This window comes from Parasteatoda tepidariorum, chromosome 9 (assembly GCF_982258835.1).
Source record: "Parasteatoda tepidariorum strain Cologne lab strain chromosome 9, Ptep-v5.0, whole genome shotgun sequence".
Classification (NCBI taxonomy): Eukaryota; Metazoa; Arthropoda; class Arachnida; order Araneae; family Theridiidae; genus Parasteatoda; species Parasteatoda tepidariorum.
Window position 1 is genome coordinate 98,132,718 of NC_141763.1, and position 23,104 is coordinate 98,155,821.

At 36.2% G+C, this 23,104-nt stretch overlaps 1 protein-coding gene and 39 non-coding genes across 40 annotated transcripts in view; 1 reads left to right on the forward strand and 39 right to left on the reverse strand.

Moving 5' to 3' along the window:
- LOC107439618 (uncharacterized) overlaps positions 1-23,104 on the forward strand; it is a 315,949-nt gene that overhangs the window by 158,197 nt on the left and 134,648 nt on the right. The window lies entirely within an intron of this gene.
- Positions 89-162, reverse strand: TRNAN-GUU (transfer RNA asparagine (anticodon GUU)). The gene has a single exon. It is a non-coding gene; the product is annotated as a tRNA-Asn (tRNA).
- Positions 1,362-1,435, reverse strand: TRNAN-GUU (transfer RNA asparagine (anticodon GUU)). Its single transcript has one exon. It is a non-coding gene; the product is annotated as a tRNA-Asn (tRNA).
- Positions 1,586-1,659, reverse strand: TRNAN-GUU (transfer RNA asparagine (anticodon GUU)). The gene has a single exon. It is a non-coding gene; the product is annotated as a tRNA-Asn (tRNA).
- TRNAN-GUU (transfer RNA asparagine (anticodon GUU)) lies at positions 1,810-1,883 on the reverse strand. The gene has a single exon. It is a non-coding gene; the product is annotated as a tRNA-Asn (tRNA).
- On the reverse strand, positions 2,445-2,518 carry TRNAN-GUU (transfer RNA asparagine (anticodon GUU)). Its single transcript has one exon. It is a non-coding gene; the product is annotated as a tRNA-Asn (tRNA).
- On the reverse strand, positions 3,718-3,791 carry TRNAN-GUU (transfer RNA asparagine (anticodon GUU)). The gene has a single exon. It is a non-coding gene; the product is annotated as a tRNA-Asn (tRNA).
- Positions 3,942-4,015, reverse strand: TRNAN-GUU (transfer RNA asparagine (anticodon GUU)). Its single transcript has one exon. It is a non-coding gene; the product is annotated as a tRNA-Asn (tRNA).
- TRNAN-GUU (transfer RNA asparagine (anticodon GUU)) lies at positions 4,166-4,239 on the reverse strand. The gene has a single exon. It is a non-coding gene; the product is annotated as a tRNA-Asn (tRNA).
- TRNAN-GUU (transfer RNA asparagine (anticodon GUU)) lies at positions 5,382-5,455 on the reverse strand. Its single transcript has one exon. It is a non-coding gene; the product is annotated as a tRNA-Asn (tRNA).
- On the reverse strand, positions 5,606-5,679 carry TRNAN-GUU (transfer RNA asparagine (anticodon GUU)). The gene has a single exon. It is a non-coding gene; the product is annotated as a tRNA-Asn (tRNA).
- On the reverse strand, positions 6,241-6,314 carry TRNAN-GUU (transfer RNA asparagine (anticodon GUU)). The gene has a single exon. It is a non-coding gene; the product is annotated as a tRNA-Asn (tRNA).
- Positions 6,466-6,539, reverse strand: TRNAN-GUU (transfer RNA asparagine (anticodon GUU)). Its single transcript has one exon. It is a non-coding gene; the product is annotated as a tRNA-Asn (tRNA).
- On the reverse strand, positions 7,101-7,174 carry TRNAN-GUU (transfer RNA asparagine (anticodon GUU)). The gene has a single exon. It is a non-coding gene; the product is annotated as a tRNA-Asn (tRNA).
- TRNAN-GUU (transfer RNA asparagine (anticodon GUU)) lies at positions 7,326-7,399 on the reverse strand. Its single transcript has one exon. It is a non-coding gene; the product is annotated as a tRNA-Asn (tRNA).
- TRNAN-GUU (transfer RNA asparagine (anticodon GUU)) lies at positions 8,593-8,666 on the reverse strand. The gene has a single exon. It is a non-coding gene; the product is annotated as a tRNA-Asn (tRNA).
- Positions 8,817-8,890, reverse strand: TRNAN-GUU (transfer RNA asparagine (anticodon GUU)). The gene has a single exon. It is a non-coding gene; the product is annotated as a tRNA-Asn (tRNA).
- TRNAN-GUU (transfer RNA asparagine (anticodon GUU)) lies at positions 9,047-9,120 on the reverse strand. The gene has a single exon. It is a non-coding gene; the product is annotated as a tRNA-Asn (tRNA).
- Positions 10,097-10,170, reverse strand: TRNAN-GUU (transfer RNA asparagine (anticodon GUU)). The gene has a single exon. It is a non-coding gene; the product is annotated as a tRNA-Asn (tRNA).
- Positions 10,321-10,394, reverse strand: TRNAN-GUU (transfer RNA asparagine (anticodon GUU)). The gene has a single exon. It is a non-coding gene; the product is annotated as a tRNA-Asn (tRNA).
- TRNAN-GUU (transfer RNA asparagine (anticodon GUU)) lies at positions 10,956-11,029 on the reverse strand. The gene has a single exon. It is a non-coding gene; the product is annotated as a tRNA-Asn (tRNA).
- TRNAN-GUU (transfer RNA asparagine (anticodon GUU)) lies at positions 11,815-11,888 on the reverse strand. Its single transcript has one exon. It is a non-coding gene; the product is annotated as a tRNA-Asn (tRNA).
- TRNAN-GUU (transfer RNA asparagine (anticodon GUU)) lies at positions 12,450-12,523 on the reverse strand. The gene has a single exon. It is a non-coding gene; the product is annotated as a tRNA-Asn (tRNA).
- TRNAN-GUU (transfer RNA asparagine (anticodon GUU)) lies at positions 12,675-12,748 on the reverse strand. The gene has a single exon. It is a non-coding gene; the product is annotated as a tRNA-Asn (tRNA).
- Positions 13,942-14,015, reverse strand: TRNAN-GUU (transfer RNA asparagine (anticodon GUU)). Its single transcript has one exon. It is a non-coding gene; the product is annotated as a tRNA-Asn (tRNA).
- Positions 14,166-14,239, reverse strand: TRNAN-GUU (transfer RNA asparagine (anticodon GUU)). The gene has a single exon. It is a non-coding gene; the product is annotated as a tRNA-Asn (tRNA).
- Positions 14,396-14,469, reverse strand: TRNAN-GUU (transfer RNA asparagine (anticodon GUU)). The gene has a single exon. It is a non-coding gene; the product is annotated as a tRNA-Asn (tRNA).
- On the reverse strand, positions 15,446-15,519 carry TRNAN-GUU (transfer RNA asparagine (anticodon GUU)). The gene has a single exon. It is a non-coding gene; the product is annotated as a tRNA-Asn (tRNA).
- On the reverse strand, positions 15,670-15,743 carry TRNAN-GUU (transfer RNA asparagine (anticodon GUU)). The gene has a single exon. It is a non-coding gene; the product is annotated as a tRNA-Asn (tRNA).
- Positions 16,305-16,378, reverse strand: TRNAN-GUU (transfer RNA asparagine (anticodon GUU)). The gene has a single exon. It is a non-coding gene; the product is annotated as a tRNA-Asn (tRNA).
- TRNAN-GUU (transfer RNA asparagine (anticodon GUU)) lies at positions 16,529-16,602 on the reverse strand. Its single transcript has one exon. It is a non-coding gene; the product is annotated as a tRNA-Asn (tRNA).
- TRNAN-GUU (transfer RNA asparagine (anticodon GUU)) lies at positions 17,795-17,868 on the reverse strand. Its single transcript has one exon. It is a non-coding gene; the product is annotated as a tRNA-Asn (tRNA).
- On the reverse strand, positions 18,019-18,092 carry TRNAN-GUU (transfer RNA asparagine (anticodon GUU)). Its single transcript has one exon. It is a non-coding gene; the product is annotated as a tRNA-Asn (tRNA).
- Positions 18,249-18,322, reverse strand: TRNAN-GUU (transfer RNA asparagine (anticodon GUU)). Its single transcript has one exon. It is a non-coding gene; the product is annotated as a tRNA-Asn (tRNA).
- TRNAN-GUU (transfer RNA asparagine (anticodon GUU)) lies at positions 19,298-19,371 on the reverse strand. Its single transcript has one exon. It is a non-coding gene; the product is annotated as a tRNA-Asn (tRNA).
- TRNAN-GUU (transfer RNA asparagine (anticodon GUU)) lies at positions 19,933-20,006 on the reverse strand. The gene has a single exon. It is a non-coding gene; the product is annotated as a tRNA-Asn (tRNA).
- Positions 20,158-20,231, reverse strand: TRNAN-GUU (transfer RNA asparagine (anticodon GUU)). The gene has a single exon. It is a non-coding gene; the product is annotated as a tRNA-Asn (tRNA).
- Positions 20,793-20,866, reverse strand: TRNAN-GUU (transfer RNA asparagine (anticodon GUU)). The gene has a single exon. It is a non-coding gene; the product is annotated as a tRNA-Asn (tRNA).
- On the reverse strand, positions 21,017-21,090 carry TRNAN-GUU (transfer RNA asparagine (anticodon GUU)). Its single transcript has one exon. It is a non-coding gene; the product is annotated as a tRNA-Asn (tRNA).
- TRNAN-GUU (transfer RNA asparagine (anticodon GUU)) lies at positions 22,520-22,593 on the reverse strand. The gene has a single exon. It is a non-coding gene; the product is annotated as a tRNA-Asn (tRNA).

A 23,104-nucleotide genomic window follows, 5' to 3' on the forward strand; every position in this document is an offset into this window, starting at 1 on the left:
CTGTTATTTTTAAACTAGCATAATTAGTATAAGAAATTACGTTGCTTGCTATGTTTCTTTTATAAAAGGAAAGAAAAGTGTTTCGATACGCCCCCGGGTGGGCTCGAACCACCAACCTTTCGGTTAACAGCCGAACGCGCTAGCCAATTGCGCCACGGAGGCTTGATTGTTTCCTTAGTTTCGCTATAGAGAGGAATTATCATGATTACTGATCTTGAAAGTTTTTTTCTTCCCATTTTTTAATTTAGGATCATTAATATGATGAATTTCGTTACTTGCTTTGTTTCTTTTATAAATTAAAAATGTTTCAATACGCCCCCGGGTGGGCTCGAACCACCAACCTTTCGGCTAACAGCCGAACGCGCTAACCAATTGCGCCACGGAGGCTTGATTGTTTCCTTAGTTTCGCTATAGAGAGGAATTATTATGATTACTGATCGTGAAATCTTTTTTCTTCACATTTTTTAATTTAGGATCATTAATATGATGAATTTCGTTACTTGCTTTGTTTCTTTTATAAATAAAAATGTTTCTATACGCCACCGGGTGGGCTCGAGCCACCAACCTTTCGGTTAACAGCCGAACGCGCTAGCCGATTGCGCCACGGGGGCTTGATATGCTGCTCAGTTTCGCCGTAGATAGGAATTATCTTGACCAGTGATCGTAAAAGTGTTTTTCCTGCAATAATGTCTAACTTGCACAAATGAACTATAAAAGGACACGATGTGTAAACGAAGTGTAAATCAAAGTATCTGCTTATAATATTTTACAATTTTCGTTAAAGTAAATATTCTGGTTGATTGGTGAAAAAAAAGGAATTCAAACATCAATATATATTAATAAATTCATCGCATTTTTTACTGTTATTTTTAAACTAGTATAATTAGTATAAGAAATTACGTTGCTTGCTATGTTTCTTTTATAAAAGGAAAGAAAAGTGTTTCGATACGCCCCCGGGTGGGCTCGAACCACCAACCTTTCGGTTAACAGCCGAACGCGCTAGCCGATTGCGCCACGGAGGCTTGATAGGTTGCTTAGTTTCGCCGTAGAAAGGAATTATCTTGACCAGTGATCGTAAAAGTGTTTTTTCTGCAATAATGTCTAACTTTAACAAATGAACAATAAAGGGACGCGATGTGTAAACGAAGAGTAAATCAAAGTATCTGCTTATAATATTTCACAATTTTCGCTAAAGTAAGTATTTGCGTTGATGGTGGAAAAAAAAAAGAAATTCAAATATCGATATATATTAAATTATTCATCGCATTTTTTATTGTTATTTTTAAATTAGCATGATTAATATAAGAAATTACGTTGCTTGCTATGTTTCTATTATAAAAGAAAATAAAGGTGTTTCGATACGCCCCCGGGTGGGCTCGAACCACCAACCTTTCGGTTAACAGCCGAACGCGCTAGCCAATTGCGCCACGGAGGCTTGATTGTTTCCTTAGTTTCGCTATAGAGAGGAATTATCATGATTACTGATCTTGAAAGTTTTTTTCTTCCCATTTTTTAATTTAGGATCATTAATATGATGAATTTCGTTACTTGCTTTGTTTCTTTTATAAATAAAAATGTTTCAATACGCCCCCGGGTGGGCTCGAACCACCAACCTTTCGGTTAACAGCCGAACGCGCTAACCAATTGCGCCACGGAGGCTTGATTGTTTCCTTAGTTTCGCTATAGAGAGGAATTATTATGATTACTGATCTTGAAATCTTTTTTCTTCCCATTTTTTAATTTAGGATCATTAATATGATGAATTTCGTTACTTGCTTTGTTTCTTTTATAAATAAAAATGTTTCAATACGCCCCCGGGTGGGCTCGAACCACCAACCTTTCGGTTAACAGCCGAACGCGCTACCCAATTGCGCCACGGAGGCTTGATTGTTTCTTTAGTTTCGCTATAGAGAGGAATTATTATGATTACTGATCGTGAAATCTTTTTTCTTCCCATTTTTTAATTTAGGATCATTAATATGATGAATTTCGTTACTTGCTTTGTTTCTTTTATAAATAAAAATGTTTCTATACGCCCCCGGGTGGGCTCGAACCACCACCCTTTCGGTTAACAGCCGAACGCGCTAGCCGATTGCGCCACGGAGGCTTGATAGGTTGCTTAGTTTCGCCGTAGAAAGGAATTATCTTGACCAGTGATCGTAAAAGTGTTTTTCCTGCAATAATGTCTAACTTGCACAAATGAACTATAAAAGGACACGATGTGTAAACGAAGTGTAAATCAAAGTATCTGCTTATAATATTTTACAATTTTCGTTAAAGTAAATATTCTGGTTGATTGGTGAAAAAAAAGGAATTCAAACATCCATATATATTAATAAATTCATCGCATTTTTTACTGTTATTTTTAAACTAGCATAATTAGTATAAGAAATTACGTTGCTTGCTATGTTTCTTTTATAAAAGGAAAGAAAAGTGTTTCGATACGCCCCCGGGTGGGCTCGAACCACCAACCTTTCGGTTAACAGCCGAACGCGCTAGCCAATTGCGCCACGGAGGCTTGATTGTTTCCTTAGTTTCGCTATAGAGAGGAATTATCATGATTACTGATCTTGAAAGTTTTTTTCTTCCCATTTTTTAATTTAGGATCATTAATATGATGAATTTCGTTACTTGCTTTGTTTCTTTTATAAATTAAAAATGTTTCAATACGCCCCCGGGTGGGCTCGAACCACCAACCTTTCGGCTAACAGCCGAACGCGCTAACCAATTGCGCCACGGAGGCTTGATTGTTTCCTTAGTTTCGCTATAGAGAGGAATTATTATGATTACTGATCGTGAAATCTTTTTTCTTCACATTTTTTAATTTAGGATCATTAATATGATGAATTTCGTTACTTGCTTTGTTTCTTTTATAAATAAAAATGTTTCTATACGCCACCGGGTGGGCTCGAGCCACCAACCTTTCGGTTAACAGCCGAACGCGCTAGCCGATTGCGCCACGGGGGCTTGATATGCTGCTCAGTTTCGCCGTAGATAGGAATTATCTTGACCAGTGATCGTAAAAGTGTTTTTCCTGCAATAATGTCTAACTTGCACAAATGAACTATAAAAGGACACGATGTGTAAACGAAGTGTAAATCAAAGTATCTGCTTATAATATTTTACAATTTTCGTTAAAGTAAATATTCTGGTTGATTGGTGAAAAAAAAGGAATTCAAACATCAATATATATTAATAAATTCATCGCATTTTTTACTGTTATTTTTAAACTAGTATAATTAGTATAAGAAATTACGTTGCTTGCTATGTTTCTTTTATAAAAGGAAAGAAAAGTGTTTCGATACGCCCCCGGGTGGGCTCGAACCACCAACCTTTCGGTTAACAGCCGAACGCGCTAGCCGATTGCGCCACGGAGGCTTGATAGGTTGCTTAGTTTCGCCGTAGAAAGGAATTATCTTGACCAGTGATCGTAAAAGTGTTTTTTCTGCAATAATGTCTAACTTTAACAAATGAACAATAAAGGGACGCGATGTGTAAACGAAGAGTAAATCAAAGTATCTGCTTATAATATTTCACAATTTTCGCTAAAGTAAGTATTTGCGTTGATGGTGGAAAAAAAAAAGAAATTCAAATATCGATATATATTAAATTATTCATCGCATTTTTTATTGTTATTTTTAAATTAGCATGATTAATATAAGAAATTACGTTGCTTGCTATGTTTCTATTATAAAAGAAAATAAAGGTGTTTCGATACGCCCCCGGGTGGGCTCGAACCACCAACCTTTCGGTTAACAGCCGAACGCGCTAGCCAATTGCGCCACGGAGGCTTGATTGTTTCCTTAGTTTCGCTATAGAGAGGAATTATCATGATTACTGATCTTGAAAGTTTTTTTCTTCCCATTTTTTAATTTAGGATCATTAATATGATGAATTTCGTTACTTGCTTTGTTTCTTTTATAAATAAAAATGTTTCAATACGCCCCCGGGTGGGCTCGAACCACCAACCTTTCGGTTAACAGCCGAACGCGCTAACCAATTGCGCCACGGAGGCTTGATTGTTTCCTTAGTTTCGCTATAGAGAGGAATTATTATGATTACTGATCTTGAAATCTTTTTTCTTCCCATTTTTTAATTTAGGATCATTAATATGATGAATTTCGTTACTTGCTTTGTTTCTTTTATAAATAAAAATGTTTCAATACGCCCCCGGGTGGGCTCGAACCACCAACCTTTCGGTTAACAGCCGAACGCGCTACCCAATTGCGCCACGGAGGCTTGATTGTTTCTTTAGTTTCGCTATCAGGGGTCTGTCCAGACATTTTGTGAAGGGTCCGTTTTTCGTGAAATTGTGAAAAAATTACTCACATTCTTTCAACCAGGGTCCGCTTTTATGAATTTGTGCAAATAGGGTCCGTTATTGCCAAAAAAAATATTTTCAACGAGTTTTTAAATTGTAAAGACATACAAGATTATGCACAATACTGTAAAATTATAATTAAAAAAATTAAATTTTAAAAAGTAAACAACAATTGCTGCTTCTAAACTAGAGATGCAACACACAAATATTTGGTATTTAGTCTATACTGCTGAACGCAGAATATTCATTTCGGACGAATAATGGAAGAATCGTCTGCCGAAGACAAAACTTAATTCGTTTGCATCCATTTTTCTTGTTTTCTGCCCTGGAAGGGGTTTATTCGATTAACAAAATAATAATGAAGATAAACAAATTTGTGAATTGTCCGATTCAAAGAAAAATCATATTGTGAAGGGTCCGTTTTTAAGTTAAAATATTTTGTGAAGGGTCCGTTTTTGAGAAAAGATATTTTGTGAAGGGTCCGTTAACGGACCCAAATTTCTTCTAAACAGACCCCTGGCTATAGAGAGGAATTATTATGATTACTGATCGTGAAATCTTTTTTCTTCCCATTTTTTAATTTAGGATCATTAATATGATGAATTTCGTTACTTGCTTTGTTTCTTTTATAAATAAAAATGTTTCTATACGCCCCCGGGTGGGCTCGAACCACCACCCTTTCGGTTAACAGCCGAACGCGCTAGCCGATTGCGCCACGGAGGCTTGATAGGTTGCTTAGTTTCGCCGTAGAAAGGAATTATCTTGACCAGTGATCGTAAAAGTGTTTTTCCTGCAATAATGTCTAACTTGCACAAATGAACTATAAAAGGACACGATGTGTAAACGAAGTGTAAATCAAAGTATCTGCTTATAATATTTTACAATTTTCGTTAAAGTAAATATTCTGGTTGATTGGTGAAAAAAAAGGAATTCAAACATCCATATATATTAATAAATTCATCGCATTTTTTACTGTTATTTTTAAACTAGCATAATTAGTATAAGAAATTACGTTGCTTGCTATGTTTCTTTTATAAAAGGAAAGAAAAGTGTTTCGATACGCCCCCGGGTGGGCTCGAACCACCAACCTTTCGGTTAACAGCCGAACGCGCTAGCCAATTGCGCCACGGAGGCTTGATTGTTTCCTTAGTTTCGCTATAGAGAGGAATTATCATGATTACTGATCTTGAAAGTTTTTTTCTTCCCATTTTTTAATTTAGGATCATTAATATGATGAATTTCGTTACTTGCTTTGTTTCTTTTATAAATAAAAATGTTTCAATACGCCCCCGGGTGGGCTCGAACCACCAACCTTTCGGTTAACAGCCGAACGCGCTAACCAATTGCGCCACGGAGGCTTGATTGTTTCCTTAGTTTCGCTATAGAGAGGAATTATTATGATTACTGATCGTGAAATCTTTTTTCTTCCCATTTTTTAATTTAGGATCATTAATATGATGAGTTTCGTTACTTGCTTTGTTTCTTTTATAAATAAAAATGTTTCTATACGCCCCCGGGTGGGCTCGAGCCACCAACCTTTCGGTTAACAGCCGAACGCGCTAGCCGATTGCGCCACGGAGGCTTGATATGTTGCTTAGTTTCGCCGTAGAAAGGAATTATCTTGACCAGTGATCGTAAAAGTGTTTTTCCTGCAATAATGTCTAACTTGCACAAATGAACTATAAAAGGACACGATGTGTAAACGAAGTGTAAATCAAAGTATCTGCTTATAATATTTTACAATTTTCGTTAAAGTAAATATTCTGGTTGATTGGTGAAAAAAAAGGAATTCAAACATCAATATATATTAATAAATTCATCGCATTTTTTACTGTTATTTTTAAATTAGCATAATTAGTATAAGAAATTACGTTGCTTGCTATGTTTCTTTTATAAAAGGAAAGAAAAGTGTTTCGATACGCCCCCGGGTGGGCTCGAACCACCAACCTTTCGGTTAACAGCCGAACGCGCTAGCCAATTGCGCCACGGAGGCTTGATTGTTTCCTTAGTTTCGCTATAGAGAGGAATTATCATGATTACTGATCTTGAAAGTTTTTTTCTTCCCATTTTTTAATTTAGGATCATTAATATGATGAATTTCGTTACTTGCTTTGTTTCTTTTATAAATTAAAAATGTTTCAATACGCCCCCGGGTGGGCTCGAACCACCAACCTTTCGGTTAACAGCCGAACGCGCTAACCAATTGCGCCACGGAGGCTTGATTGTTTCCTTAGTTTCGCTATAGAGAGGAATTTTTATGATTACTGATCGTGAAATCTTTTTTCTTCCCATTTTTTAATTTAGGATCATTAATATGATGAATTTCGTTACTTGCTTTGTTTCTTTTATAAATAAAAATGCTTCTATACGCCCCCGGGTGGGCTCGAGCCACCAACCTTTCGGTTAACAGCCGAACGCGCTAGCCGATTGCGCCACGGAGGCTTGATATGTTGCTTAGTTTCGCCGTAGAAAGGAATTATCTTGACCAGTGATCGTAAAAGTGTTTTTCCTGCAATAATGTCTAACTTGCACAAATGAACTATAAAAGGACACGATGTGTAAACGAAGTGTAAATCAAAGTATCTGCTTATAATATTTTACAATTTTCGTTAAAGTAAATATTCTGGTTGATTGGTGAAAAAAAAGGAATTCAAACATCAATATATATTAATAAATTCATCGCATTTTTTACTGTTATTTTTAAATTAGCATAATTAGTATAAGAAATTACGTTGCTTGCTATGTTTCTTTTATAAAAGGAAAGAAAAGTGTTTCGATACGCCCCCGGGTGGGCTCGAACCACCAACCTTTCGGTTAACAGCCGAACGCGCTAGCCAATTGCGCCACGGAGGCTTGATTGTTTCCTTAGTTTCGCTATAGAGAGGAATTATCATGATTACTGATCTTGAAAGTTTTTTTCTTCCCATTTTTTAATTTAGGATCATTAATATGATGAATTTCGTTACTTGCTTTGTTTCTTTTATAAATTAAAAATGTTTCAATACGCCCCCGGGTGGGCTCGAACCACCAACCTTTCGGTTAACAGCCGAACGCGCTAACCAATTGCGCCACGGAGGCTTGATTGTTTCCTTAGTTTCGCTATAGAGAGGAATTTTTATGATTACTGATCGTGAAATCTTTTTTCTTCCCATTTTTTAATTTAGGATCATTAATATGATGAATTTCGTTACTTGCTTTGTTTCTTTTATAAATAAAAATGCTTCTATACGCCACCGGGTGGGCTCGAGCCACCAACCTTTCGGTTAACAGCCGAACGCGCTAGCCGATTGCGCCACGGGGGCTTGATATGTTGCTTAGTTTCGCCGTAGATAGGAATTATCTTGACCAGTGATCGTAAAAGTGTTTTTCCTGCAATAATGTCTAACTTGCACAAATGAACTATAAAAGGACACGATGTGTAAACGAAGTGTAAATCAAAGTATCTGCTTATAATATTTTACAATTTTCGTTAAAGTAAATATTCTGGTTGATTGGTGAAAAAAAAGGAATTCAAACATCAATATATATTAATAAATTCATCGCATTTTTTACTGTTATTTTTAAACTAGTATAATTAGTATAAGAAATTACGTTGCTTGCTATGTTTCTTTTATAAAAGGAAAGAAAAGTGTTTCGATACGCCCCCGGGTGGGCTCGAACCACCAACCTTTCGGTTAACAGCCGAACGCGCTATCCGATTGCGCCACGGAGGCTTGATAGGTTGCTTAGTTTCGCCGTAGAAAGGAATTATCTTGACCAGTGATCGTAAAAATGTTTTTTCTGCAATAATGTCTAACTTTAACAAATGAACAATAAAGGGACGCGATGTGTAAACGAAGAGTAAATCAAAGTATCTGCTTATAATATTTCACAATTTTCGCTAAAGTAAGTATTTGGATGGTGGAAAAAAAAAGAAATTCAAATATCGATATATATTAAATTATTCATCGCATTTTTTATTGTTATTTTTAAATTAGCATGATTAATATAAGAAATTACGTTGCTTGCTATGTTTCTATTATAAAAGAAAATAAAGGTGTTTCGATACGCCCCCGGGTGGGCTCGAACCACCAACCTTTCGGTTAACAGCCGAACGCGCTAGCCAATTGCACCACGGAGAATTGATTGTTTCCTTAGTTTCGCTATAGAGAGGAATTATCATGATTACTGATAGTGAAAGTTTTTTTCTTCCCATTTTTTAATTTAGGATCATTAATATGATGAATTTCGTTACTTGCTTTGTTTCTTTTATAAATAAAAATGTTTCAATACGCCCCCGGGTGGGCTCGAACCACCAACCTTTCGGTTAACAGCCGAACGCGCTAACCAATTGCGCCACGGAGGCTTGATTGTTTCCTTAGTTTCGCTATAGAGAGGAATTATTATGATTACTGATCGTGAAATCTTTTTTCTTCCCATTTTTTAATTTAGGATCATTAATATGATGAATTTCGTTACTTGCTTTGTTTCTTTTATAAATAAAAATGTTTCAATACGCCCCCGGGTGGGCTCGAACCACCAACCTTTCGGTTAACAGCCGAACGCGCTAACCAATTGCGCCACGGAGGCTTGATTGTTTCCTTAGTTTCGCTATAGAGAGGAATTATTATGATTACTGATCGTGAAATCTTTTTTCTTCCCATTTTTTAATTTAGGATCATTAATATGATGAATTTCGTTGCTTGCTATGTTTCTTTTATAAAAGGAAAGAAAAGTGTTTCGATACGCCCCCGGGTGGGCTCGAACCACCAACCTTTCGGTTAACAGCCGAACGCGCTAACCAATTGCGCCACGGAGGCTTGATTGTTTCCTTAGTTTCGCCGTAGAAAGGAATTATCTTGACCAGTGATCGTAAAAGTGTTTTTTTCCTGCAATAATGTCTAACTTTAACAAATGAACAATAAAGGGACGCGATGTGTAAACGAAGAGTAAATCAAAGTATCTGCTTATAATATTTCACAATTTTCGCTAAAGTAAGTATTTGCGTTGATGGTGAAAAAAAAAAAGAAATTCAAATATCGATATATATTAATTAATTCATCGCATTTTTTATTGTTATTTTTAAATTAGCATGATTAATATAAGAAATTACGTTGCTTGCTATGTTTCTATTATAAAAGAAAACAAAGGTGTTTCGATACGCCCCCGGGTAGGCTCGAACCACCAACCTTTCGGTTAACAGCCGAACACGCTAGCCAATTGCACCACGGAGAATTGATTGTTTCCTTAGTTTCGCTATAGAGAGGAATTATCATGATTACTGATAGTGAAAGTTTTTTTCTTCCCATTTTTTAATTTAGGATCATTAATATGATGAATTTCGTTACTTGCTTTGTTTCTTTTATGAATAAAAATGTTTCTATACGCCCCCGGGTGGGCTCGAACCACCAACCTTTCGGTTAACAGCCGAACGCGCTAGCCGATTGCGCCACGGAGGCTTGATAGATTGCTTAGTTTCGCCGTAGAAAGGAATTATCTTGACCAGTGATCGTAAAAGTGTTTTTCCTGCAATAATGTCTAACTTGCACAAATGAACTATAAAAGGACACGATGTGTAAACGAAGTGTAAATCAAAGTATCTGCTTATAATATTTTACAATTTCCGTTAAAGTAAATATTCTGGTTGATTGGTGAAAAAAAAGGAATTCAAACATCAATATATATTAATAAATTCATCGCATTTTTTACTGTTATTTTTAAATTAGCATAATTAGTATAAGAAATTACGTTGCTTGCTATGTTTCTGTTATAAAAGGAAAGAAAAGTGTTTCGATACGCCCCCGGGTGGGCTCGAACCACCAACCTTTCGGTTAACAGCCGAACACGCTAACCAATTGCGCCACGGAGGCTTGATTGTTTCCTTAGTTTCGCTATAGAGAGGAATTATTATGATTACTGATCGTGAAATCTTTTTTCTTCCCATTTTTTAATTTAGGATCATTAATATGATGAATTTCGTTACTTGCTTTGTTTCTTTTATAAATAAAAATGTTTGAATACGCCCCCGGGTGGGCTCGAACCACCAACCTTTCGGTTAACAGCCGAACGCGCTACCCAATTGCGCCACGGAGGCTTGATTGTTTCTTTAGTTTCGCTATAGAGAGGAATTATTATGATTACTGATCGTGAAATCTTTTTTCTTCCCATTTTTTAATTTAGGATCATTAATATGATGAATTTCGTTACTTGCTTTGTTTCTTTTATAAATAAAAATGTTTCTATACGCCCCCGGGTGGGCTCGAACCACCACCCTTTCGGTTAACAGCCGAACGCGCTAGCCGATTGCGCCACGGAGGCTTGATAGGTTGCTTAGTTTCGCCGTAGAAAGGAATTATCTTGACCAGTGATCGTAAAAGTGTTTTTCCTGCAATAATGTCTAACTTGCACAAATGAACTATAAAAGGACACGATGTGTAAACGAAGTGTAAATCAAAGTATCTGCTTATAATATTTTACAATTTTCGTTAAAGTAAATATTCTGGTTGATTGGTGAAAAAAAAGGAATTCAAACATCCATATATATTAATAAATTCATCGCATTTTTTACTGTTATTTTTAAACTAGCATAATTAGTATAAGAAATTACGTTGCTTGCTATGTTTCTTTTATAAAAGGAAAGAAAAGTGTTTCGATACGCCCCCGGGTGGGCTCGAACCACCAACCTTTCGGTTAACAGCCGAACGCGCTAGCCAATTGCGCCACGGAGGCTTGATTGTTTCCTTAGTTTCGCTATAGAGAGGAATTATCATGATTACTGATCTTGAAAGTTTTTTTCTTCCCATTTTTTAATTTAGGATCATTAATATGATGAATTTCGTTACTTGCTTTGTTTCTTTTATAAATAAAAATGTTTCTATACGCCCCCGGGTGGGCTCGAACCACCACCCTTTCGGTTAACAGCCGAACGCGCTAGCCGATTGCGCCAAGGAGGCTTGATAGGTTGCTTAGTTTCGCCGTAGAAAGGAATTATCTTGACCAGTGATCGTAAAAGTGTTTTTCCTGCAATAATGTCTAACTTGCACAAATGAACTATAAAAGGCCACGATGTGTAAACGAAGTGTAAATCAAAGTATCTGCTTATAATATTTTACAATTTTCGTTAAAGTAAATATTCTGGTTGATTGGTGAAAAAAAAGGAATTCAAACATCCATATATATTAATAAATTCATCGCATTTTTTACTGTTATTTTTAAACTAGCATAATTAGTATAAGAAATTACGTTGCTTGCTATGTTTCTTTTATAAAAGGAAAGAAAAGTGTTTCGATACGCCCCCGGTAGGGCTCGAACCACCAACCTTTCGGTTAACAGCCGAACGCGCTAGCCAATTGCGCCACGGAGGCTTGATTGTTTCCTTAGTTTCGCTATAGAGAGGAATTATCATGATTACTGATCTTGAAAGTTTTTTTCTTCCCATTTTTTAATTTAGGATCATTAATATGATGAATTTCGTTACTTGCTTTGTTTCTTTTATAAATAAAAATGTTTCAATACGCCCCCGGGTGGGCTCGAACCACCAACCTTTCGGTTAACAGCCGAACGCGCTAACCAATTGCGCCACGGAGGCTTGATTGTTTCCTTAGTTTCGCTATAGAGAGGAATTATTATGATTACTGATCGTGAAATCTTTTTTCTTCCCATTTTTTAATTTAGGATCATTAATATGATGAGTTTCGTTACTTGCTTTGTTTCTTTTATAAATAAAAATGTTTCTATACGCCCCCGGGTGGGCTCGAGCCACCAACCTTTCGGTTAACAGCCGAACGCGCTAGCCGATTGCGCCACGGAGGCTTGATATGTTGCTTAGTTTCGCCGTAGAAAGGAATTATCTTGACCAGTGATCGTAAAAGTGTTTTTCCTGCAATAATGTCTAACTTGCACAAATGAACTATAAAAGGACACGATGTGTAAACGAAGTGTAAATCAAAGTATCTGCTTATAATATTTTACAATTTTCGTTAAAGTAAATATTCTGGTTGATTGGTGAAAAAAAAGGAATTCAAACATCAATATATATTAATAAATTCATCGCATTTTTTACTGTTATTTTTAAATTAGCATAATTAGTATAAGAAATTACGTTGCTTGCTATGTTTCTTTTATAAAAGGAAAGAAAAGTGTTTCGATACGCCCCCGGGTGGGCTCGAACCACCAACCTTTCGGTTAACAGCCGAACGCGCTAGCCAATTGCGCCACGGAGGCTTGATTGTTTCCTTAGTTTCGCTATAGAGAGGAATTATCATGATTACTGATCTTGAAAGTTTTTTTCTTCCCATTTTTTAATTTAGGATCATTAATATGATGAATTTCGTTACTTGCTTTGTTTCTTTTATAAATTAAAAATGTTTCAATACGCCCCCGGGTGGGCTCGAACCACCAACCTTTCGGTTAACAGCCGAACGCGCTAACCAATTGCGCCACGGAGGCTTGATTGTTTCCTTAGTTTCGCTATAGAGAGGAATTTTTATGATTACTGATCGTGAAATCTTTTTTCTTCCCATTTTTTAATTTAGGATCATTAATATGATGAATTTCGTTACTTGCTTTGTTTCTTTTATAAATAAAAATGTTTCTATACGCCACCGGGTGGGCTCGAGCCACCAACCTTTCGGTTAACAGCCGAACGCGCTAGCCGATTGCGCCACGGGGGCTTGATATGTTGCTTAGTTTCGCCGTAGATAGGAATTATCTTGACCAGTGATCGTAAAAGTGTTTTTCCTGCAATAATGTCTAACTTGCACAAATGAACTATAAAAGGACACGATGTGTAAACGAAGTGTAAATCAAAGTATCTGCTTATAATATTTTACAATTTTCGTTAAAGTAAATATTCTGGTTGATTGGTGAAAAAAAAGGAATTCAAACATCAATATATATTAATAAATTCATCGCATTTTTTACTGTTATTTTTAAACTAGTATAATTAGTATAAGAAATTACGTTGCTTGCTATGTTTCTTTTATAAAAGGAAAGAAAAGTGTTTCGATACGCCCCCGGGTGGGCTCGAACCACCAACCTTTCGGTTAACAGCCGAACGCGCTATCCGATTGCGCCACGGAGGCTTGATAGGTTGCTTAGTTTCGCCGTAGAAAGGAATTATCTTGACCAGTGATCGTAAAAATGTTTTTTCTGCAATAATGTCTAACTTTAACAAATGAACAATAAAGGGACGCGATGTGTAAACGAAGAGTAAATCAAAGTATCTGCTTATAATATTTCACAATTTTCGCTAAAGTAAGTATTTGGATGGTGGAAAAAAAAAGAAATTCAAATATCGATATATATTAAATTATTCATCGCATTTTTTATTGTTATTTTTAAATTAGCATGATTAATATAAGAAATTACGTTGCTTGCTATGTTTCTATTATAAAAGAAAATAAAGGTGTTTCGATACGCCCCCGGGTGGGCTCGAACCACCAACCTTTCGGTTAACAGCCGAACGCGCTAGCCAATTGCACCACGGAGAATTGATTGTTTCCTTAGTTTCGCTATAGAGAGGAATTATCATGATTACTGATAGTGAAAGTTTTTTTCTTCCCATTTTTTAATTTAGGATCATTAATATGATGAATTTCGTTACTTGCTTTGTTTCTTTTATAAATAAAAATGTTTCAATACGCCCCCGGGTGGGCTCGAACCACCAACCTTTCGGTTAACAGCCGAACGCGCTAACCAATTGCGCCACGGAGGCTTGATTGTTTCCTTAGTTTCGCTATAGAGAGGAATTATTATGATTACTGATCGTGAAATCTTTTTTCTTCCCATTTTTTAATTTAGGATCATTAATATGATGAATTTCGTTACTTGCTTTGTTTCTTTTATAAATAAAAATGTTTCAATACGCCCCCGGGTGGGCTCGAACCACCAACCTTTCGGTTAACAGCCGAACGCGCTAACCAATTGCGCCACGGAGGCTTGATTGTTTCCTTAGTTTCGCTATAGAGAGGAATTATTATGATTACTGATCGTGAAATCTTTTTTCTTCCCATTTTTTAATTTAGGATCATTAATATGATGAATTTCGTTGCTTGCTATGTTTCTTTTATAAAAGGAAAGAAAAGTATTTCGATACGCCCCCGGGTGGGCTCGAACCACCAACCTTTCGGTTAACAGCCGAACGCGCTAACCAATTGCGCCACGGAGGCTTGATTGTTTCCTTAGTTTCGCCGTAGAAAGGAATTATCTTGACCAGTGATCGTAAAAGTGTTTTTTTCCTGCAATAATGTCTAACTTTAACAAATGAACAATAAAGGGACGCGATGTGTAAACGAAGAGTAAATCAAAGTATCTGCTTATAATATTTCACAATTTTCGCTAAAGTAAGTATTTGCGTTGATGGTGAAAAAAAAAAAGAAATTCAAATATCGATATATATTAATTAATTCATCGCATTTTTTATTGTTATTTTTAAATTAGCATGATTAATATAAGAAATTACGTTGCTTGCTATGTTTCTATTATAAAAGAAAACAAAGGTGTTTCGATACGCCCCCGGGTGGGCTCGAACCACCAACCTTTCGGTTAACAGCCGAACACGCTAGCCAATTGCACCACGGAGAATTGATTGTTTCCTTAGTTTCGCTATAGAGAGGAATTATCATGATTACTGATAGTGAAAGTTTTTTTCTTCCCATTTTTTAATTTAGGATCATTAATATGATGAATTTCGTTACTTGCTTTGTTTCTTTTATGAATAAAAATGTTTCTATACGCCCCCGGGTGGGCTCGAACCACCAACCTTTCGGTTAACAGCCGAACGCGCTAGCCGATTGCGCCACGGAGGCTTGATAGATTGCTTAGTTTCGCCGTAGAAAGGAATTATCTTGACCAGTGATCGTAAAAGTGTTTTTCCTGCAATAATGTCTAACTTGCACAAATGAACTATAAAAGGACACGATGTGTAAACGAAGTGTAAATCAAAGTATCTGCTTATAATATTTTACAATTTCCGTTAAAGTAAATATTCTGGTTGATTGGTGAAAAAAAAGGAATTCAAACATCAATATATATTAATAAATTCATCGCATTTTTTACTGTTATTTTTAAATTAGCATAATTAGTATAAGAAATTACGTTGCTTGCTATGTTTCTGTTATAAAAGGAAAGAAAAGTGTTTCGATACGCCCCCGGGTGGGCTCGAACCACCAACCTTTCGGTTAACAGCCGAACACGCTAACCAATTGCGCCACGGAGGCTTGATTGTTTCCTTAGTTTCGCTATAGAGAGGAATTATTATGATTACTGATCGTGAAATCTTTTTTCTTCCCATTTTTTAATTTAGGATCATTAATATGATGAATTTCGTTACTTGCTTTGTTTCTTTTATAAATAAAAATGTTTGAATACGCCCCCGGGTGGGCTCGAACCACCAACCTTTCGGTTAACAGCCGAACGCGCTACCCAATTGCGCCACGGAGGCTTGATTGTTTCTTTAGTTTCGCTATAGAGAGGAATTATTATGATTACTGATCGTGAAATCTTTTTTCTTCCCATTTTTTAATTTAGGATCATTAATATGATGAATTTCGTTACTTGCTTTGTTTCTTTTATAAATAAAAATGTTTCTATACGCCCCCGGGTGGGCTCGAACCACCACCCTTTCGGTTAACAGCCGAACGCGCTAGCCGATTGCGCCACGGAGGCTTGATAGGTTGCTTAGTTTCGCCGTAGAAAGGAATTATCTTGACCAGTGATCGTAAAAGTGTTTTTCCTGCAATAATGTCTAACTTGCACAAATGAACTATAAAAGGACACGATGTGTAAACGAAGTGTAAATCAAAGTATCTGCTTATAATATTTTACAATTTTCGTTAAAGTAAATATTCTGGTTGATTGGTGAAAAAAAAGGAATTCAAACATCCATATATATTAATAAATTCATCGCATTTTTTACTGTTATTTTTAAACTAGCATAATTAGTATAAGAAATTACGTTGCTTGCTATGTTTCTTTTATAAAAGGAAAGAAAAGTGTTTCGATACGCCCCCGGGTGGGCTCGAACCACCAACCTTTCGGTTAACAGCCGAACGCGCTAGCCAATTGCGCCACGGAGGCTTGATTGTTTCCTTAGTTTCGCTATAGAGAGGAATTATCATGATTACTGATCTTGAAAGTTTTTTTCTTCCCATTTTTTAATTTAGGATCATTAATATGATGAATTTCGTTACTTGCTTTGTTTCTTTTATAAATAAAAATGTTTCAATACGCCCCCGGGTGGGCTCGAACCACCAACCTTTCGGTTAACAGCCGAACGCGCTAACCAATTGCGCCACGGAGGCTTGATTGTTTCCTTAGTTTCGCTATAGAGAGGAATTATTATGATTACTGATCGTGAAATCTTTTTTCTTCCCATTTTTTAATTTAGGATCATTAATATGATGAGTTTCGTTACTTGCTTTGTTTCTTTTATAAATAAAAATGTTTCTATACGCCCCCGGGTGGGCTCGAGCCACCAACCTTTCGGTTAACAGCCGAACGCGCTAGCCGATTGCGCCACGGAGGCTTGATATGTTGCTTAGTTTCGCCGTAGAAAGGAATTATCTTGACCAGTGATCGTAAAAGTGTTTTTCCTGCAATAATGTCTAACTTGCACAAATGAACTATAAAAGGACACGATGTGTAAACGAAGTGTAAATCAAAGTATCTGCTTATAATATTTTACAATTTTCGTTAAAGTAAATATTCTGGTTGATTGGTGAAAAAAAAGGAATTCAAACATCAATATATATTAATAAATTCATCGCATTTTTTACTGTTATTTTTAAATTAGCATAATTAGTATAAGAAATTACGTTGCTTGCTATGTTTCTTTTATAAAAGGAAAGAAAAGTGTTTCGATACGCCCCCGGGTGGGCTCGAACCACCAACCTTTCGGTTAACAGCCGAACGCGCTATCCGATTGCGCCACGGAGGCTTGATAGGTTGCTTAGTTTCGCCGTAGAAAGGAATTATCTTGACCAGTGATCGTAAAAATGTTTTTTCTGCAATAATGTCTAACTTTAACAAATGAACAATAAAGGGACGCGATGTGTAAACGAAGAGTAAATCAAAGTATCTGCTTATAATATTTCACAATTTTCGCTAAAGTAAGTATTTGGATGGTGGAAAAAAAAGAAATTCAAATATCGATATATATTAAATTATTCATCGCATTTTTTATTGTTATTTTTAAATTAGCATGATTAATATAAGAAATTACGTTGCTTGCTATGTTTCTATTATAAAAGAAAATAAAGGTGTTTCGATACGCCCCCGGGTGGGCTCGAACCACCAACCTTTCGGTTAACAGCCGAACGCGCTAGCCAATTGCACCACGGAGAATTGATTGTTTCCTTAGTTTCGCTATAGAGAGGAATTATCATGATTACTGATAGTGAAAGTTTTTTTCTTCCCATTTTTTAATTTAGGATCATTAATATGATGAATTTCGTTACTTGCTTTGTTTCTTTTATAAATAAAAATGTTTCAATACGCCCCCGGGTGGGCTCGAACCACCAACCTTTCGGTTAACAGCCGAACGCGCTAACCAATTGCGCCACGGAGGCTTGATTGTTTCCTTAGTTTCGCTATAGAGAGGAATTATTATGATTACTGATCGTGAAATCTTTTTTCTTCCCATTTTTTAATTTAGGATCATTAATATGATGAATTTCGTTACTTGCTTTGTTTCTTTTATAAATAAAAATGTTTCAATACGCCCCCGGGTGGGCTCGAACCACCAACCTTTCGGTTAACAGCCGAACGCGCTAACCAATTGCGCCACGGAGGCTTGATTGTTTCCTTAGTTTCGCTATAGAGAGGAATTATTATGATTACTGATCGTGAAATCTTTTTTCTTCCCATTTTTTAATTTAGGATCATTAATATGATGAATTTCGTTGCTTGCTATGTTTCTTTTATAAAAGGAAAGAAAAGTGTTTCGATACGCCCCCGGGTGGGCTCGAACCACCAACCTTTCGGTTAACAGCCGAACGCGCTAACCAATTGCGCCACGGAGGCTTGATTGTTTCCTTAGTTTCGCCGTAGAAAGGAATTATCTTGACCAGTGATCGTAAAAGTGTTTTTTTCCTGCAATAATGTCTAACTTTAACAAATGAACAATAAAGGGACGCGATGTGTAAACGAAGAGTAAATCAAAGTATCTGCTTATAATATTTCACAATTTTCGCTAAAGTAAGTATTTGCGTTGATGGTGAAAAAAAAAAGAAATTCAAATATCGATATATATTAATTAATTCATCGCATTTTTTATTGTTATTTTTAAATTAGCATGATTAATATAAGAAATTACGTTGCTTGCTATGTTTCTATTATAAAAGAAAACAAAGGTGTTTCGATACGCCCCCGGGTGGGCTCGAACCACCAACCTTTCGGTTAACAGCCGAACACGCTAGCCAATTGCACCACGGAGAATTGATTGTTTCCTTAGTTTCGCTATAGAGAGGAATTATCATGATTACTGATAGTGAAAGTTTTTTTCTTCCCATTTTTTAATTTAGGATCATTAATATGATGAATTTCGTTACTTGCTTTGTTTCTTTTATGAATAAAAATGTTTCTATACGCCCCCGGGTGGGCTCGAACCACCAACCTTTCGGTTAACAGCCGAACGCGCTAGCCGATTGCGCCACGGAGGCTTGATAGATTGCTTAGTTTCGCCGTAGAAAGGAATTATCTTGACCAGTGATCGTAAAAGTGTTTTTCCTGCAATAATGTCTAACTTGCACAAATGAACTATAAAAGGACACGATGTGTAAACGAAGTGTAAATCAAAGTATCTGCTTATAATATTTTACAATTTCCGTTAAAGTAAATATTCTGGTTGATTGGTGAAAAAAAAGGAATTCAAACATCAATATATATTAATAAATTCATCGCATTTTTTACTGTTATTTTTAAATTAGCATAATTAGTATAAGAAATTACGTTGCTTGCTATGTTTCTGTTATAAAAGGAAATAAAAGTGTTTCGATACGCCCCCGGGTGGGCTCGAACCACCAACCTTTCGGTTAACAGCCGAACACGCTAACCAATTGCGCCACGGAGGCTTGATTGTTTCCTTAGTTTCGCTATAGAGAGGAATTATAATGATTACTGATCGTGAAATCTTTTTTCTTCCCATTTTTTAATTTAGGATCATTAATATGATGAATTTCGTTACTTGCTTTGTTTCTTTTATAAATAAAAATGTTTCTATACGCCCCCGGGTGGGCTCGAGCCACCAACCTTTCGGTTAACAGCCGAACGCGCTAGCCGATTGCCCCACGGAGGCTTGATATGTTGCTTAGTTTCGCCGTAGAAAGGAATTATCTTGACCAGTGATCGTAAAAGTGTTTTTCCTGCAATAATGTCTAACTTGCACAAATGAACTATAAAAGGACACGATGTGTAAACGAAATGTAAATCAAAGTATCTGCTTATAATATTTTACAATTTCCGTTAAAGTAAATATTCTGGTTGATTGGTGAAAAAAAAGGAATTCAAACATCAATATATATTAATAAATTCATCGCATTTTTTACTGTTATTTTTAAATTAGCATAATTAGTATAAGAAATTACGTTGCTTGCTATGTTTCTTTTATAAAAGGAAAGAAAAGTGTTTCGATACGCCCCCGGGTGGGCTCGAACCACCAACCTTTCGGTTAACAGCCGAACGCGCTAGCCAATTGCGCCACGGAGGCTTGATTGTTTCCTTAGTTTCGCTATAGAGAGGAATTATCATGATTACTGATCTTGAAAGTTTTTTTCTTCCCATTTTTTAATTTAGGATCATTAATATGATGAATTTCGTTACTTGCTTTGTTTCTTTTATAAATTAAAAATGTTTCAATACGCCCCCGGGTGGGCTCGAACCACCAACCTTTCGGTTAACAGCCGAACGCGCTAACCAATTGCGCCACGGAGGCTTGATTGTTTCCTTAGTTTCGCTATAGAGAGGAATTATTATGATTACTGATCGTGAAATCTTTTTTCTTCCCATTTTTTAATTTAGGATCATTAATATGATGAATTTCGTTACTTGCTTTGTTTCTTTTATAAATAAAAATGTTTCTATACGCCCCCGGGTGGGCTCGAGCCACCAACCTTTCGGTTAACAGCCGAACGCGCTAGCCGATTGCGCCACGGAGGCTTGATATGTTGCTTAGTTTCGCCGTAGAAAGGAATTATCTTGACCAGTGATCGTAAAAGTGTTTTTCCTGCAATAATGTCTAACTTGCACAAATGAACTATAAAAGGACACGATGTGTAAACGAAGTGTAAATCAAAGTATCTGCTTATAATATTTTACAATTTTCGTTAAAGTAAATATTCTGGTCTATTGGTGAAAAAAAAGGAATTCAAACATCAATATATATTAATAAATTCATCGCATTTTTTACTGTTATTTTTAAACTAGCATAATTAGTATAAGAAATTACGTTGCTTGCTATGTTTCTGTTATAAAAGGAAAGAAAAGTGTTTCGATACGCCCCCGGGTGGGCTCGAACCACCAACCTTTCGGTTAACAGCCGAACGCGCTAGCCAATTGCGCCACGGAGGCTTGATTGTTTCCTTAGTTTCGCTATAGAGAGGAATTATCATGATTACTGATCTTGAAAGTTTTTTTCTTCCCATTTTTTAATTTAGGATCATTGATATGATGAATTTCGTTACTTGCTTTGTTTCTTTTATAAATAAAAATGTTTCAATACGCCCCCGGGTGGGCTCGAACCACCAACCTTTCGGTTAACAGCCGAACGCGCTAACCAATTGCGCCACGGAGGCTTGATTGTTTCCTTAGTTTCGCTATAGAGAGGAATTATTATGATTACTGATCGTGAAATCTTTTTTCTTCCCATTTTTTAATTTAGGATCATTAATATGATGAATTTCGTTACTTGCTTTGTTTCTTTTATAAATAAAAATGTTTCTATACGCCCCCGGGTGGGCTCGAGCCACCAACCTTTCGGTTAACAGCCGAACGCACTAGCCGATTGCGCCACGGAGGCTTGATATGTTGCTTAGTTTCGCCGTAGAAAGGAATTATCTTGACCAGTGATCGTAAAAGTGTTTTTCCTGCAATAATGTCTAACTTGCACAAATGAACTATAAAAGGACACGATGTGTAAACGAAGTGTAAATCAAAGTATCTGCTTATAATATTTTACAATTTTCGTTAAAGTAAATATTCTGGTTGATTGGTGAAAAAAAAGGAATTCAAACATCAATATATATTAATAAATTCATCGCATTTTTTACTGTTATTTTTAAATTAGCATAATTAGTATAAGAAATTACGTTGCTTGCTATGTTTCTTTTATAAAAGGAAAGAAAAGTGTTTCGATACGCCCCCGGGTGGGCTCGAACCACCAACCTTTCGGTTAACAGCCGAACGCGCTAACCAATTGCTCCACGGAGTCTTGATTGTTTCCTTAGTTTCGCCGTAGAACCGTAGAAAGGAATTATCTTGACCAGTGATCGTAAAAGTGTTTTTTTTCTGCAATAATGTCTAACTTTAACAAATGAACAATAAAGGGACGCGATGTGTAAACGAAGAGTAAATCAAAGTATCTGCTTATAATATTTCACAATTTTCGCTAAAGTAAGTATTTGCGTTGATGGTGAAAAAAAAAAAATTCAAATATCGATATATATTAAATTATTCATCGCATTTTTTATTGTTATTTTTAAATTAGCATGATTAATATAAGAAATTACGTTGCTTGCTATGTTTCTATTATAAAAGAAAATAAAGGTGTTTCGATACGCCCCCGGGTGGGCTCGAACCACCAACCTTTCGGTTAACAGCCGAACGCGCTAGCCAATTGCGCCACGGAGCCTTGATTGTTTCCTTAGTTTCGCTATAGAGAGGAATTATCATGATTACTGATCTTGAAAGTTTCTTTCTTCCCATTTTTTAATTTAGGATCATTAATATGATGAATTTCGTTACTTGCTTTGTTTCTTTTATAAATAAAAATGTTTCAATACGCCCCCGGGTGGGCTCGAACCACCAACCTTTCGGTTAAAAGCCGAACGCGCTAACCAATTGCGCCACGGAGGCTTGATTGTTTTCTTAGTTTCGCTATAGAGAGGAATTATTATGATTACTGATCGTGAAATCTTTTTTCTTCCCATTTTTTAATTTAGGATCATTAATATGATGAATTTCGTTACTTGCTTTGTTTCTTTTATAAATAAAAATGTTTCAATACGCCCCCGGGTGGGCTCGAACCACCAACCTTTCGGTTAACAGCCGAACGCGCTAACCAATTGCGCCACGGAGGCTTGATTGTTTCCTTAGTTTCGCCATAGAGAGGAATTATTATGATTACTGATCGTGAAATCTTTTTTCTTCCCATTTTTGAATTTAGGATCATTAATATGATGAATTTCGTTACTTGCTTTGTTTCTTTTATAAATAAAAATGTTTCTATACGCCCCCGGGTGGGCTCGAACCACCAACCTTTCGGTTAACAGCCGAACGCGCTAGCCGATTGCGCCACGGAGGCTTGATAGGTTGCTTAGTTTCGCCGTAGAAAGGAATTATCTTGACCAGTGATCGTAAAAGTGTTTTTCCTGCAATAATGTCTAACTTGCACAAATGAACTATAAAAGGACACGATGTGTAAACGAAGTGTAAATCAAAGTATCTGCTTATAATATTTTACAATTTTCGTTAAAGTAAATATTCTGGTTGATTGGTGAAAAAAAAGAAATTCAAATATCGATATATATTAATTAATTCATCGCATTTTTTATTGTTATTTTTAAATTAGCATGATTAATATAAGAAATT